Here is a 17,499-nt window from a genome sequence, read left to right as displayed (position 1 = left end):
CCTGCAGTGCCCTGCTCAATGTGTTGTATTTACATGGTTCATTGGTCCATGGTCTCAGAGGTCATTGAGCGGCGCGCTATAGTGCGTGATTCTTCATCATTGTTGAGGATTTAAAAAAAGGTGAAAAGCGAAAGGCTATAGTCCATGGTCATGGACCGCATACTGGTCAAGGTCATTTATACTGGTCAAGGTCGGGTGAAGGTCATTTATACTGGTCAAGGTCATTAGTCCATGGTCTCGGAGGGCATACGATTTCGAAATTGAAATTCGATTTCAATCGATTTGAAAAAAAGGTGAAAATCCCAGAAAAGCGAAAGGCTACAGTCCATGGTCATGGACCGCATACTGGTCAAGGTCATTCATACTATAGCACGCCGTTTTTCATCATTTTTGAGGATTTGAAAAAAATGAAAAAATAAAAAAACGATGGGTTATAGCCCATGTTTTTTGAAATTTTGAAAAAAAAAGTTATCCTCGTTTCTCATCATTTTGGACCATTGGCTATAGCCCATATCGTACGGCATACTATAGCGCGCCATTTTTCATAATTTGAGGATTTGAAAAAAATGACGAAATGACAAAAACGATGGGTTATAGCCCATGTTTTTTGAAATTTTGAAAAAAAAAGTTAGCCTCGTTTCTCATCATTTTGGACCGTGGGCTATAGCCCATATCGTACGGCATACTATAGCGCGCAGTTTTTCATCATTTTTGAGGATTTGAAAAAAATGACTAAATGAAAAAAACGATGGGTTATAGCCCATGTTTTTTGAAATTTTGAAAAAAAAAGTTAGCCTCGTTTCTCATCATTTTGGACCGTGGGCTATAGCCCATATCGTACGGCATACTATAGCGCACAGTTTTTCATCATTTTTGAGGATTTGAAAAAAATGACGAAATGACAAAAACGATGGGTTATAGCCCATGTTTTTTGAAAATTTGAAAAAAAAAGTTAGCCTCGTTTCTCATCATTTTGGACCGTGGGCTATAGCCCATATCGTACGGCATACTATAGCGCGCAGTTTTTCATCATTTTTGAGGATTTGAAAAAAATGACGAAATGACAAAAACGATGGGTTATAGCCCATGTTTTTTGAAATTTTGAAAAAAAAAGTTAGCCTCGTTTCTCATCATTTTGGACCGTGGGCTATAGCCCATATCGTACGGCATACTATAGCGCGCAGTTTTTCATCATTTTTGAGGATTTGAAAAAAATGACGAAATGACAAAAACGATGGGTTATAGCCCATGTTTTTTGAAATTTTGAAAAAAAAAGTTAGCCTCGTTTCTCATCATTTTGGACCGTGGGCTATAGCCCATATCGTACGGCATACTATAGCGTGCAGTTTTTCATCATTTTTGAAGATTTGAAAAAAATGAAGAAAAAAAATCCGCAATTTCCATTTTCGCAATTTCAGCAATTACCATTTCCGCAATTCCGCAATTTGACAAAAACGATGGGTTATAGCCCATGTTTTTTGAAATTTTGAAAAAAAAAGTTATCCTCGTTTCTCATCATTTTGGACCATTGGCTATAGCCCATATCGTACGGCATACTATAGCGCGCCATTTTTCATAATTTGAGGATTTGAAAAAAATGACGAAATGACAAAAACGATGGGTTATAGCCCATGTTTTTTGAAATTTTGAAAAAAAAAGTTAGCCTCGTTTCTCATCATTTTGGACCGTGGGCTATAGCCCATATCGTACGGCATACTATAGCGCGCAGTTTTTCATAATTTTTGAGGATTTGAAAAAAATGACTAAATGAAAAAAACGATGGGTTATAGCCCATGTTTTTTGAAATTTTGAAAAAAAAAGTTAGCCTTGTTTCTCATCATTTTGGACCGTGGGCTATAGCCCATATCGTACAGCATACTATAGCGCACAGTTTTTCATCATTTTTGAGGATTTGAAAAAAATGACGAAATGACAAAAACGATGGGTTATAGCCCATGTTTTTTGAAAATTTGAAAAAAAAAGTTAGCCTCGTTTCTCATCATTTTGGACCGTGGGCTATAGCCCATATCGTACGGCATACTATAGCGCGCAGTTTTTCATCATTTTTGAGGATTTGAAAAAAATGACGAAATGACAAAAACGATGGGTTATAGCCCATGTTTTTTGAAATTTTGAAAAAAAAAGTTAGCCTCGTTTCTCATCATTTTGGACCGTGGGCTATAGCCCATATCGTACGGCATACTATAGCGCGCAGTTTTTCATCATTTTTGAGGATTTGAAAAAAATGACGAAATGACAAAAACGATGGGTTATAGCCCATGTTTTTTGAAATTTTGGAAAAAAAAGTTAGCCTCGTTTCTCATCATTTTGGACCGTGGGCTATAGCCCATATCGTACGGCATACTATAGCGCGCAGTTTTTCATCATTTTTGAGGATTTGAAAAAAATGACGAAATGACAAAAACGATGGGTTATAGCCCATGTTTTTTGAAATTTTGAAAAAAAAAGTTAGCCTCGTTTCTCATCATTTTGGACCGTGGGCTATAGCCCATATCGTACGGCATACTATAGCGCGCAGTTTTTCATCATTTTTGAGGATTTGAAAAAAATGACGAAATGACAAAAACGATGGGTTATAGCCCATGTTTTTTGAAATTTTGAAAAAAAGAAGTTAGCCTCGTTTCTCATCATTTTGGACCGTGGGCTATAGCCCATATCGTACGGCATACTATAGCGTGCAGTTTTTCATCATTTTTGAGGATTTGAAAAAAATGACGAAATGACAAAAACGATGGGTTATAGCCCATGTTTTTTGAAATTTTGGAAAAAAAAGTTAGCCTCGTTTCTCATCATTTTGGACCGTGGGCTATAGCCCATATCGTACGGCATACTATAGCGCGCAGTTTTTCATCATTTTTGAGGATTTGAAAAAAATGACGAAATGACAAAAACGATGGGTTATAGCCCATGTTTTTTGAAATTTTGAAAAAAAAAGTTAGCCTCGTTTCTCATCATTTTGGACCGTGGGCTATAGCCCATATCGTACGGCATACTATAGCGCGCAGTTTTTCATCATTTTTGAGGATTTGAAAAAAATGACGAAATGACAAAAACGATGGGTTATAGCCCATGTTTTTTGAAATTTTGAAAAAAAAAAGTTAGCCTCGTTTCTCATCATTTTGGACCGTGGGCTATAGCCCATATCGTACGGCATACTATAGCGCGCAGTTTTTCATCATTTTTGAGGATTTGAAAAAAATGACGAAATGACAAAAACGATGGGTTATAGCCCATGTTTTTTGAAATTTTGAAAAAAAAAGTTAGCCTCGTTTCTCATAATTTTGGACCGTGGGCTATAGCCCATATCGTACGGCATACTATAGCGCGCAGTTTTTCATCATTTTTGAGGATTTGAAAAAATGACGAAATGACAAAAACGATGGGTTATAGCCCATGTTTTTTGAAAATTTGAAAAAAAAGTTAGCCTCGTTTCTCATCATTTTGGACCGTGGGCTATAGCCCATATCGTACGGCATACTATAGCGCGCAGTTTTTCATCATTTTTGAGGATTTGAAAAAAATGACGAAATGACAAAAACGATGGGTTATAGCCCATGTTTTTTGAAATTTTGGAAAAAAAAGTTAGCCTCGTTTCTCATCATTTTGGACCGTGGGCTATAGCCCATATCGTACGGCATACTATAGCGCGCAGTTTTTCATCATTTTTGAGGATTTGAAAAAAATGACGAAATGACAAAAACGATGGGTTATAGCCCATGTTTTTTGAAATTTTGAAAAAAAAAGTTAGCCTCGTTTCTCATCATTTTGGACCGTGGGCTATAGCCCATATCGTACGGCATACTATAGCGCGCAGTTTTTCATCATTTTTGAGGATTTGAAAAAAATGACGAAATGACAAAAACGATGGGTTATAGCCCATGTTTTTTGAAATTTTGAAAAAAAACGTTAGCCTCGTTTCTCATCATTTTGGACCGTGGGCTATAGCCCATATCGTACGGCATACTATAGCGCGCAGTTTTTCATCATTTTTGAGGATTTGAAAAAAATGACGAAATGACAAAAACGATGGGTTATAGCCCATGTTTTTTGAAATTTTGAAAAAAAAAAGTTAGCCTCGTTTCTCATCATTTTGGACCGTGGGCTATAGCCCATATCGTACGGCATACTATAGCGCGCAGTTTTTCAATCATTTTTGAGGATTTGAAAAAAATGACGAAATGACAAAAACGATGGGTTATAGCCCATGTTTTTTGAAATTTTGAAAAAAAAAAGTTAGCCTCGTTTCTCATCATTTTGGACCGTGGGCTATAGCCCATATCGTACGGCATACTATAGCGCGCAGTTTTTCATCATTTTTGAGGATTTGAAAAAAATGACGAAATGACAAAAACGATGGGTTATAGCCCATGTTTTTTGAAATTTTGAAAAAAAAAGTTTGCCTCGTTTCTCATCATTTTGGACCGTGGGCTATAGCCCATATCGTACGGCATACTATAGCGCGCAGTTTTTCATCATTTTTGAGGATTTGAAAAAAATGACGAAATGACAAAAACGATGGGTTATAGCCCATGTTTTTTGAAATTTTGAAAAAAAAAAGTTAGCCTCGTTTCTCATCATTTTGGACCGTGGGCTATAGCCCATATCGTACGGCATACTATAGCGCGCAGTTTTTCATCATTTTTGAGGATTTGAAAAAAATGACGAAATGACAAAAACGATGGGTTATAGCCCATGTTTTTTGAAATTTTGAAAAAAAAAGTTAGCCTCGTTTCTCATCATTTTGGACCGTGGGCTATAGCCCATATCGTACGGCATACTATAGCGCGCAGTTTTTCATCATTTTTGAGGATTTGAAAAAAATGACGAAATGACAAAAACGATGGGTTATAGCCCATGTTTTTTGAAATTTTGAAAAAAAAAGTTTGCCTCGTTTCTCATCATTTTGGACCGTGGGCTATAGCCCATATCGTACGGCATACTATAGCGCGCAGTTTTTCATCATTTTTGAGGATTTGAAAAAAATGACGAAATGACAAAAACGATGGGTTATAGCCCATGTTTTTTGAAATTTTGAAAAAAAAAGTTAGCCTCGTTTCTCATCATTTTGGACCGTGGGCTATAGCCCATATCGTACGGCATACTATAGCGCGCAGTTTTTCATCATTTTTGAGGATTTGAAAAAATGACGAAATGACAAAAACGATGGGTTATAGCCCATGTTTTTTGAAAATTTGAAAAAAAAGTTAGCCTCGTTTCTCATCATTTTGGACCGTGGGCTATAGCCCATATCGTACGGCATACTATAGCGCGCAGTTTTTCATCATTTTTGAGGATTTGAAAAAAATGACGAAATGACAAAAACGATGGGTTATAGCCCATGTTTTTTGAAATTTTGGAAAAAAAAGTTAGCCTCGTTTCTCATCATTTTGGACCGTGGGCTATAGCCCATATCGTACGGCATACTATAGCGCGCAGTTTTTCATCATTTTTGAGGATTTGAAAAAAATGACGAAATGACAAAAACGATGGGTTATAGCCCATGTTTTTTGAAATTTTGAAAAAAAAAGTTAGCCTCGTTTCTCATCATTTTGGACCGTGGGCTATAGCCCATATCGTACGGCATACTATAGCGCGCAGTTTTTCATCATTTTTGAGGATTTGAAAAAAATGACGAAATGACAAAAACGATGGGTTATAGCCCATGTTTTTTGAAATTTTGAAAAAAAAACGTTAGCCTCGTTTCTCATCATTTTGGACCGTGGGCTATAGCCCATATCGTACGGCATACTATAGCGCGCAGTTTTTCATCATTTTTGAGGATTTGAAAAAAATGACGAAATGACAAAAACGATGGGTTATAGCCCATGTTTTTTGAAATTTTGAAAAAAAAAAGTTAGCCTCGTTTCTCATCATTTTGGACCGTGGGCTATAGCCCATATCGTACGGCATACTATAGCGCGCAGTTTTTCATCATTTTTGAGGATTTGAAAAAAATGACGAAATGACAAAAACGATGGGTTATAGCCCATGTTTTTTGAAATTTTGAAAAAAAAAGTAGCCTCGTTTCTCATCATTTTGGACCGTGGGCTATAGCCCATATCGTACGGCATACTATAGCGCGCAGTTTTTCATCATTTTTGAGGATTTGAAAAAAATGACGAAATGACAAAAACGATGGGTTATAGCCCATGTTTTTTGAAATTTTGAAAAAAAAAGTTTGCCTCGTTTCTCATCATTTTGGACCGTGGGCTATAGCCCATATCGTACGGCATACTATAGCGCGCAGTTTTTCATCATTTTTGAGGATTTGAAAAAAATGACGAAATGACAAAAACGATGGGTTATAGCCCATGTTTTTTGAAATTTTGAAAAAAAAAAGTTAGCCTCGTTTCTCATCATTTTGGACCGTGGGCTATAGCCCATATCGTACGGCATACTATAGCGCGCAGTTTTTCATCATTTTTGAGGATTTGAAAAAAATGACGAAATGACAAAAACGATGGGTTATAGCCCATGTTTTTTGAAATTTTGAAAAAAAAAAGTTAGCCTCGTTTCTCATCATTTTGGACCGTGGGCTATAGCCCATATCGTACGGCATACTATAGCGCGCAGTTTTTCATCATTTTGAGGATTTGAAAAAAATGACGAAATGACAAAAACGATGGGTTATAGCCCATGTTTTTTGAAATTTTGAAAAAAAAAGTTAGCCTCGTTTCTCATCATTTTGGACCGTGGGCTATAGCCCATATCGTACGGCATACTATAGCGCGCAGTTTTTCATCATTTTTGAGGATTTGAAAAAAATGACGAAATGACAAAAACGATGGGTTATAGCCCATGTTTTTTGAAATTTTGAAAAAAAAAGTTAGCCTCGTTTCTCATCATTTTGGACCGTGGGCTATAGCCCATATCGTACGGCATACTATAGCGCGCAGTTTTTCATCATTTTGAGGATTTGAAAAAAATGACGAAATGACAAAAACGATGGGTTATAGCCCATGTTTTTTGAAATTTTGAAAAAAAAAGTTAGCCTCGTTTCTCATCATTTTGGACCGTGGGCTATAGCCCATATCGTACGGCATACTATAGCGCGCAGTTTTTCATCATTTTTGAGGATTTGAAAAAAATGACGAAATGACAAAAACGATGGGTTATAGCCCATGTTTTTTGAAATTTTGAAAAAAAAAGTTTGCCTCGTTTCTCATCATTTTGGACCGTGGGCTATAGCCCATATCGTACGGCATACTATAGCGCGCAGTTTTTCATCATTTTTGAGGATTTGAAAAAAATGACGAAATGACAAAAACGATGGGTTATAGCCCATGTTTTTGAATTTTGAAAAAAAAAGTTAGCCTCGTTTCTCATCATTTTGGACCGTGGGCTATAGCCCATATCGTACGGCATACTATAGCGCGCAGTTTTTCATCATTTTGAGGATTTGAAAAAAATGACGAAATGACAAAAACGATGGGTTATAGCCCATGTTTTTTGAAATTTTGAAAAAAAAATTAGCCTCGTTTCTCATCATTTTGGACCGTGGGCTATAGCCCATATCGTACGGCATACTATAGCGCGCAGTTTTTCATCATTTTTGAGGATTTGAAAAAAATGACGAAATGACAAAAACGATGGGTTATAGCCCATGTTTTTTGAAATTTTTGAAAAAAAAAGTTAGCCTCGTTTCTCATCATTTTGGACCGTGGGCTATAGCCCATATCGTACGGCATACTATAGCGCGCAGTTTTTCATCATTTTTGAGGATTTGAAAAAAATGACGAAATGACAAAAACGATGGGTTATAGCCCATGTTTTTTGAAATTTTGAAAAAAAAAGTTAGCCTCGTTTCTCATCATTTTGGACCGTGGGCTATAGCCCATATCGTACGGCATACTATAGCGCGCAGTTTTTCATCATTTTTGAGGATTTGAAAAAAATGACGAAATGACAAAAACGATGGGTTATAGCCCATGTTTTTTGAAATTTTGAAAAAAAAAGTTAGCCTCGTTTCTCATCATTTTGGACCGTGGGCTATAGCCCATATCGTACGGCATACTATAGCGCGCAGTTTTTCATCATTTTTGAGGATTTGAAAAAAATTACGAAATGACAAAAACGATGGGTTATAGCCCATGTTTTTTGAAATTTTTGAAAAAAAAGGTTAGCCTCGTTTCTCATCATTTTGGACCGTGGGCTATAGCCCATATCATACGGCATACTATAGCGCGCATTTTTTCATCATTTTTGAGGATTTGAAAAAAATGACGAAATGACAAAAACGATGGGTTATAGCCCATGTTTTTTGAAATTTTGAAAAAAAAAGTTTGCCTCGTTTCTCATCATTTTGGACCGTGGGCTATAGCCCATATTGTACGGCATACTATAGCGCGCAGTTTTTCATCATTTTTGAGGATTTGAAAAAAATGACGAAATGACAAAAACGATGGGTTATAGCCCATGTTTTTTGAAATTTTGAAAAAAAAAGTTAGCCTCGTTTCTCATCATTTTGGACCGTGGGCTATAGCCCATATCGTACGGCATACTATAGCGCGCAGTTTTTCATCATTTTTGAGGATTTGAAAAAAATGACGAAATGACAAAAACGATGGGTTATAGCCCATGTTTTTTGAAATTTTGAAAAAAAAAGTTAGCCTCGTTTCTCATCATTTTGGACCGTGGGCTATAGCCCATATCGCACGGCATACTATAGCGCGCAGTTTTTCATCATTTTTGAGGATTTGAAAAAAATGACGAAATGACAAAAACGATGGGTTATAGCCCATGTTTTTTGAAATTTTTGAAAAAAAAAGTTAGCCTCGTTTCTCATCATTTTGGACCGTGGGCTATAGCCCATATCGTACGGCATACTATAGCGCGCAGTTTTTCATCATTTTTGAGGATTTGAAAAAAATGACGAAATGACAAAAACGATGGGTTATAGCCCATGTTTTTTGAAATTTTTGAAAAAAAAGGTTAGCCTCGTTTCTCATCATTTTGGACCGTGGGCTATAGCCCATATCATACGGCATACTATAGCGCGCATTTTTTCATCATTTTTGAGGATTTGAAAAAAATGACGAAATGACAAAAACGATGGGTTATAGCCCATGTTTTTTGAAATTTTGAAAAAAAAAGGTTTGCCTCGTTTCTCATCATTTTGGACCGTGGGCTATAGCCCATATTGTACGGCATACTATAGCGCGCAGTTTTTCATCATTTTTGAGGATTTGAAAAAAATGACAAAATGACAAAAACGATGGGTTATAGCCCATGTTTTTTGAAATTTTGAAAAAAAAAGTTAGCCCTCGTTTCTCATCATTTTGGACCGTGGGCTATAGCCCATATCGTACGGCATACTATAGCGCGCAGTTTTTCATCATTTTTGAGGATTTGAAAAAAATGACGAAATGACAAAAACGATGGGTTATAGCCCATGTTTTTTGAAATTTTGAAAAAAAAAGTTAGCCTCGTTTCTCATCATTTTGGACCGTGGGCTATAGCCCATATCGTACGGCATACTATAGCGCGCAGTTTTTCATCATTTTTGAGGATTTGAAAAAAATTACGAAATGACAAAAACGATGGATTATAGCCCATGTTTTTTGAAATTTTGAAAAAAAAAGTTAGCCTCGTTTCTCATCATTTTGGACCGTGGGCTATAGCCCATATCGTACGGCATACTATAGCGCGCAGTTTTTCATCATTTTTGAGGATTTGAAAAAAATGACGAAATGACAAAAACGATGGGTTATAGCCCATGTTTTTTGAAATTTTGAAAAAAAAAGTTAGCCTCGTTTCTCATCATTTTGGACCGTGGGCTATAGCCCATATCGTACGGCAGTCTATAGCGCGCAGTTTTTCATCATTTTTGAGGATTTGAAAAAAATTACGAAATGACAAAAACGATGGGTTATAGCCCATGTTTTTTGAAATTTTGAAAAAAAAAGTTAGCCTCGTTTCTCATCATTTTGGACCGTGGGCTATAGCCCATATCGTACGGCATACTATAGCGCGCAGTTTTTCATCATTTTTGAGGATTTGAAAAAAAATTACGAAATGACAAAAACGATGGGTTATAGCCCATGTTTTTTGAAATTTTTGAAAAAAAAGGTTAGCCTCGTTTCTCATCATTTTGGACCGTGGGCTATAGCCCATATCATACGGCATACTATAGCGCGCATTTTTTCATCATTTTTGAGGATTTGAAAAAAATGACGAAATGACAAAAACGATGGGTTATAGCCCATGTTTTTTGAAATTTTGAAAAAAAAGTTTGCCTCGTTTCTCATCATTTTGGACCGTGGGCTATAGCCCATATTGTACGGCATACTATAGCGCGCAGTTTTTCATCATTTTTGAGGATTTGAAAAAAATGACGAAATGACAAAAACGATGGGTTATAGCCCATGTTTTTTTGAAATTTTGAAAAAAAAAGTTAGCCTCGTTTCTCATCATTTTGGACCGTGGGCTATAGCCCATATCGTACGGCATACTATAGCGCGCAGTTTTTCATCATTTTTGAGGATTTGAAAAAAATGACGAAATGACAAAAACGATGGGTTATAGCCCATGTTTTTTGAAATTTTGAAAAAAAAAGTTAGCCTCGTTTCTCATCATTTTGGACCGTGGGCTATAGCCCATATCGTACGGCATACTATAGCGCGCAGTTTTTCATCATTTTTGAGGATTTGAAAAAAATGACGAAATGACAAAAACGATGGGTTATAGCCCATGTTTTTTGAAATTTTTGAAAAAAAAAGTTAGCCTCGTTTCTCATCATTTTGGACCCTGGGCTATAGCCCATATCGTACGGCATACTATAGCGCGCAGTTTTTCATCATTTTTGAGGATTTGAAAAAAATTACGAAATGACAAAAACGATGGGTTATAGCCCATGTTTTTTGAAATTTTGAAAAAAAAGTTAGCCTCGTTTCTCATCATTTTGGACCGTGGGCTATAGCCCATATCGTACGGCAGTCTATAGCGCGCAGTTTTTCATCATTTTTGAGGATTTGAAAAAAATTACGAAATGACAAAAACGATGGGTTATAGCCCATGTTTTTTGAAATTTTGAAAAAAAAAGTTAGCCTCGTTTCTCATCATTTTGGACCGTGGGCTATAGCCCATATCGTACGGCATACTATAGCGCGCAGTTTTTCATCATTTTTGAGGATTTGAAAAAAATTACGAAATGACAAAAACGATGGGTTATAGCCCATGTTTTTTGAAATTTTTGAAAAAAAAGGTTAGCCTCGTTTCTCATCATTTTGGACCGTGGGCTATAGCCCATATCATACGGCATACTATAGCGCGCAGTTTTTCATCATTTTTGAGGATTTGAAAAAAATGACGAAATGACAAAAACGATGGGTTATAGCCCATGTTTTTTGAAATTTTGAAAAAAAAAGTTTGCCTCGTTTCTCATCATTTTGGACCGTGGGCTATAGCCCATATTGTACGGCATACTATAGCGCGCAGTTTTTCATCATTTTTGAGGATTTGAAAAAAATGACGAAATGACAAAAACGATGGGTTATAGCCCATGTTTTTTGAAATTTTGAAAAAAAAAGTTAGCCTCGTTTCTCATCATTTTGGACCGTGGGCTATAGCCCATATCGTACGGCATACTATAGCGCGCAGTTTTTCATCATTTTTGAGGATTTGAAAAAAATGACGAAATGACAAAAACGATGGGTTATAGCCCATGTTTTTTGAAATTTTTGAAAAAAAAAGTTAGCCTCGTTTCTCATCATTTTGGACCGTGGGCTATAGCCCATATCGTACGGCATACTATAGCGCGCAGTTTTTCATCATTTTTGAGGATTTGAAAAAAATGACGAAATGACAAAAACGATGGGTTATAGCCCATGTTTTTTGAAATTTTGAAAAAAAAAGTTAGCCTCGTTTCTCATCATTTTGGACCGTGGGCTATAGCCCATATCGTACGGCATACTATAGCGCGCAGTTTTTCATCATTTTTGAGGATTTGAAAAAAATGACGAAATGACAAAAACGATGGGTTATAGCCCATGTTTTTTGAAATTTTGAAAAAAAAGGTTTGCCTCGTTTCTCATCATTTTGGACCGTGGGCTATAGCCCATATCGTACGGCATACTATAGCGCGCAGTTTTTCATCATTTTTGAGGATTTGAAAAAAATGACGAAATGACAAAAACGATGGGTTATAGCCCATGTTTTTTGAAATTTTGAAAAAAAAAGTTAGCCTCGTTTCTCATCATTTTGGACCGTGGGCTATAGCCCATATCGTACGGCATACTATAGCGCGCAGTTTTTCATCATTTTTGAGGATTTGAAAAAAATGACGAAATGACAAAAACGATGGGTTATAGCCCATGTTTTTTGAAATTTTGAAAAAAAAAGTTAGCCTCGTTTCTCATCATTTTGGACCGTGGGCTATAGCCCATATCGTACGGCATACTATAGCGCGCAGTTTTTCATCATTTTTGAGGATTTGAAAATAATTACGAAATGACAAAAACGATGGGTTATAGCCCATGTTTTTTGAAATTTTGAAAAAAAAAGTTAGCCTCGTTTCTCATCATTTTGGACCGTGGGCTATAGCCCATATCGTACGGCATACTATAGCGCGCAGTTTTTCATCATTTTTGAGGATTTGAAAAAGATGACGAAATGACAAAAACGATGGGTTATAGCCCATGTTTTTTGAAATTTTGAAAAAAAAGTTAGCCTCGTTTCTCATCATTTTGGACCGTGGGCTATAGCCCATATCGTACGGCATACTATAGCGCGCAGTTTTTCATCATTTTTGAGGATTTGAAAAAAATGACGAAATGACAAAAACGATGGGTTATAGCCCATGTTTTTTGAAATTTTGAAAAAAAAGTTAGCCTCGTTTCTCATCATTTTGGACCGTGGGCTATAGCCCATATCGTACGGCATACTATAGCGCGCAGTTTTTCATCATTTTTGAGGATTTGAAAAAAATTACGAAATGACAAAAACGATGGGTTATAGCCCATGTTTTTGAAATTTTGAAAAAAAAAGTTAGCCTCGTTTCTCATCATTTTGGACCGTGGGCTATAGCCCATATCGTACGGCATACTATAGCGCGCAGTTTTTCATCATTTTTGAGGATTTGAAAAAAATGACGAAATGACAAAAACGATGGGTTATAGCCCATGTTTTTTGAAATTTGAAAAAAAAAGTTAGCCTCGTTTCTCATCATTTTGGACCGTGGGCTATAGCCCATATCGTACGGCATACTATAGCGCGCAGTTTTTCATAATTTTTGAGGATTTGAAAAAAATGACGAAATGACAAAAACGATGGGTTATAGCCCATGTTTTTTGAAATTTTGAAAAAAAAAGTTAGCCTCGTTTCTCATCATTTTGGACCGTGGGCTATAGCCCATATCGTACGGCATACTATAGCGCGCAGTTTTTCATCATTTTTGAGGATTTGAAAAAAATGACGAAATGACAAAAACGATGGGTTATAGCCCATGTTTTTTGAAATTTTGAAAAAAAAAGTTAGCCTCGTTTCTCATCATTTTGGACCGTGGGCTATAGCCCATATCGTACGGCATACTATAGCGCGCAGTTTTTCATCATTTTTGAGGATTTGAAAAAAATGACGAAATGACAAAAACGATGGGTTATAGCCCATGTTTTTTGAAATTTTGAAAAAAAAAGTTAGCCTCGTTTCTCATCATTTTGGACCGTGGGCTATAGCCCATATCGTACGGCATACTATAGCGCGCAGTTTTTCATCATTTTGAGGATTTGAAAAAAATGACGAAATGACAAAAACGATGGGTTATAGCCCATGTTTTTTGAAATTTTGAAAAAAAAAGTTAGCCTCGTTTCTCATCATTTTGGACCGTGGGCTATAGCCCATATCGTACGGCATACTATAGCGCGCAGTTTTTCATCATTTTTGAGGATTTGAAAAAAATGACGAAATGACAAAAACGATGGGTTATAGCCCATGTTTTTTGAAATTTTGAAAAAAAAAGTTAGCCTCGTTTCTCATCATTTTGGACCGTGGGCTATAGCCCATATCGTACGGCATACTATAGCGCGCAGTTTTTCATCATTTTTGAGGATTTGAAAAAAATGACGAAATGACAAAAACGATGGGTTATAGCCCATGTTTTTTGAAATTTTGAAAAAAAAGTTAGCCTCGTTTCTCATCATTTTGGACCGTGGGCTATAGCCCATATCGTACGGCATACTATAGCGCGCAGTTTTTCATCATTTTGAGGATTTGAAAAAAATGACGAAATGACAAAAACGATGGGTTATAGCCCATGTTTTTTGAAATTTTGAAAAAAAAAGTTAGCCTCGTTTCTCATCATTTTGGACCGTGGGCTATAGCCCATATCGTACGGCATACTATAGCGCGCAGTTTTTCATCATTTTTGAGGATTTGAAAAAAATGACGAAAATGACAAAAACGATGGGTTATAGCCCATGTTTTTTGAAATTTTGAAAAAAAAAGTTAGCCTCGTTTCTCATCATTTTGGACCGTGGGCTATAGCCCATATCGTACGGCATACTATAGCGCGCAGTTTTTCATCATTTTTGAGGATTTGAAAAAAATGACGAAATGACAAAAACGATGGGTTATAGCCCATGTTTTTTGAAATTTTGAAAAAAAAAGTTAGCCTCGTTTCTCATCATTTTGGACCGTGGGCTATAGCCCATATCGTACGGCATACTATAGCGCGCAGTTTTTCATCATTTTTGAGGATTTGAAAAAAATGACGAAATGACAAAAACGATGGGTTATAGCCCATGTTTTTTGAAATTTTGAAAAAAAAAGTTAGCCTCGTTTCTCATCATTTTGGACCATGGGCTATAGCCCATATCGTACGGCATACTATAGCGTGCAGTTTTTCATCATTTTTGAGGATTTTAAAAAAATGACGAAATGACAAAAACGATGGGTTATAGCCCATGTTTTTTGAAATTTTGAAAAAAAAAGTTAGCCTCGTTTCTCATCATTTTGGACCGTGGGCTATAGCCCATATCGTACGGCATACTATAGCGCGCAGTTTTTCATCATTTTTGAGGATTTGAAAAAAATGACGAAATGACAAAACCGATGGGTTATAGCCCATGTTTTTTGAAATTTTGAAAAAAAAAGTTAGCCTCGTTTCTCATCATTTTGGACCGTGGGCTATAGCCCATATCGTACGGCATACTATAGCGCGCAGTTTTTCATCATTTTTGAGGATTTGAAAAAAATGACGAAATGACAAAAACGATGGGTTATAGCCCATGTTTTTTGAAATTTTGAAAAAAAAAGTTAGCCTCGTTTCTCATCATTTTGGACCGTGGGCTATAGCCCATATCGTACGGCATACTATAGCGCGCAGTTTTTCATCATTTTTGAGGATTTGAAAAAAATGACGAAATGACAAAAACGATGGGTTATAGCCCATGTTTTTTGAAATTTTGAAAAAAAAAGTTAGCCTCGTTTCTCATCATTTTGGACCGTGGGCTATAGCCCATATCGTACGGCATACTATAGCGCGCAGTTTTTCATCATTTTTGAGGATTTAAAAAAATGACGAAATGACAAAAACGATGGGTTATAGCCCATGTTTTTTGAAATTTTGGAAAAAAAAAGTTAGCCTCGTTTCTCATCATTTTGGACCGTGGGCTATAGCCCATATCGTACGGCATACTATAGCGCGCAGTTTTTCATCATTTTTGAGGATTTGAAAAAAATGACGAAATGACAAAAACGATGGGTTATAGCCCATGTTTTTTGAAATTTTTGAAAAAAAAAGTTAGCCTCGTTTCTCATCATTTTGGACCGTGGGCTATAGCCCATATCGTACGGCATACTATAGCGCGCAGTTTTTCATCATTTTTGAGGATTTGAAAAAAATGACGAAATGACAAAAACGATGGGTTATAGCCCATGTTTTTTGAAATTTTGAAAAAAAAAGTTAGCCTCGTTTCTCATCATTTTGGACCGTGGGCTATAGCCCATATCGTACGGCATACTATAGCGCGCATTTTTTCATCATTTTTGAGGATTTGAAAAAAATGACGAAATGACAAAAACGATGGGTTATAGCCCATGTTTTTTGAAATTTTGAAAAAAAAAGGTTAGCCTCGTTTCTCATCATTTTGGACCGTGGGCTATAGCCCATATCGTACGGCATACTATAGCGCGCAGTTTTTCATCATTTTTGAGGATTTGAAAAAAATGACGAAATGACAAAAACGATGGGTTATAGCCCATGTTTTTTGAAATTTTGAAAAAAAAAGTTAGCCTCGTTTCTCATCATTTTGGACCGTGGGCTATAGCCCATATCGTACGGCATACTATAGCGCGCAGTTTTTCATCATTTTTGAGGATTTGAAAAAAAATGACGAAATGACAAAAACGATGGGTTATAGCCCATGTTTTTTGAAATTTTGAAAAAAAAGTTAGCCTCGTTTCTCATCATTTTGGACCGTGGGCTATAGCCCATATCGTACGGCATACTATAGCGCGCAGTTTTTCATCATTTTTGAGGATTTGAAAATAATTACGAAATGACAAAAACGATGGGTTATAGCCCATGTTTTTTGAAATTTTGAAAAAAAAAGTTAGCCTCGTTTCTCATCATTTTGGACCGTGGCTATAGCCCATATCGTACGGCATACTATAGCGCGCAGTTTTTTCATCATTTTTGAGGATTTGAAAAAGATGACGAAATGACAAAAACGATGGGTTATAGCCCATGTTTTTGAAATTTTGAAAAAAAAAGTTAGCCTCGTTTCTCATCATTTTGGACCGTGGGCTATAGCCCATATCGTACGGCATACTATAGCGCGCAGTTTTTCATCATTTTTGAGGATTTGAAAAAAATTACGAAATGACAAAAACGATGGGTTATAGCCCATGTTTTTTTGAAATTTTGAAAAAAAAAGTTAGCCTCGTTTCTCATCATTTTGGACCGTGGGCTATAGCCCATATCGTACGGCATACTATAGCGCGCAGTTTTTCATCATTTTGAGGATTTGAAAAAAATGACGAAATGACAAAAACGATGGGGTTATAGCCCATGTTTTTTGAAATTTTGAAAAAAAAAGTTAGCCTCGTTTCTCATCATTTTGGACCGTGGGCTATAGCCCATATCGTACGGCATACTATAGCGCGCAGTTTTTCATAATTTTGAGGATTTGAAAAAAATGACGAAATGACAAAAACGATGGGTTATAGCCCATGTTTTTTGAAATTTGAAAAAAAAAGTTAGCCTCGTTTCTCATCATTTTGGACCGTGGGCTATAGCCCATATCGTACGGCATACTATAGCGCGCAGTTTTTCATCATTTTTGAGGATTTGAAAAAATGACGAAATGACAAAAACGATGGGTTATAGCCCATGTTTTTTTGAAATTTTGAAAAAAAAAGTTAGCCTCGTTTCTCATCATTTTGGACCGTGGGCTATAGCCATATCGTACGGCATACTATAGCGCGCAGTTTTTCATCATTTTTGAGGATTTGAAAAAAATGACGAAATGACAAAAACGATGG

The sequence above is a fragment of the Protomyctophum bolini genome (genome assembly GCF_963924005.1).
Source record: "Protomyctophum bolini genome assembly, chromosome: 6".
In the NCBI taxonomy this organism is placed as follows: domain Eukaryota; kingdom Metazoa; phylum Chordata; class Actinopteri; order Myctophiformes; family Myctophidae; genus Protomyctophum; species Protomyctophum bolini.
The sequence above is the reverse complement of the archived record's forward strand: the minus strand, read 5'-3'. Positions refer to the sequence as shown.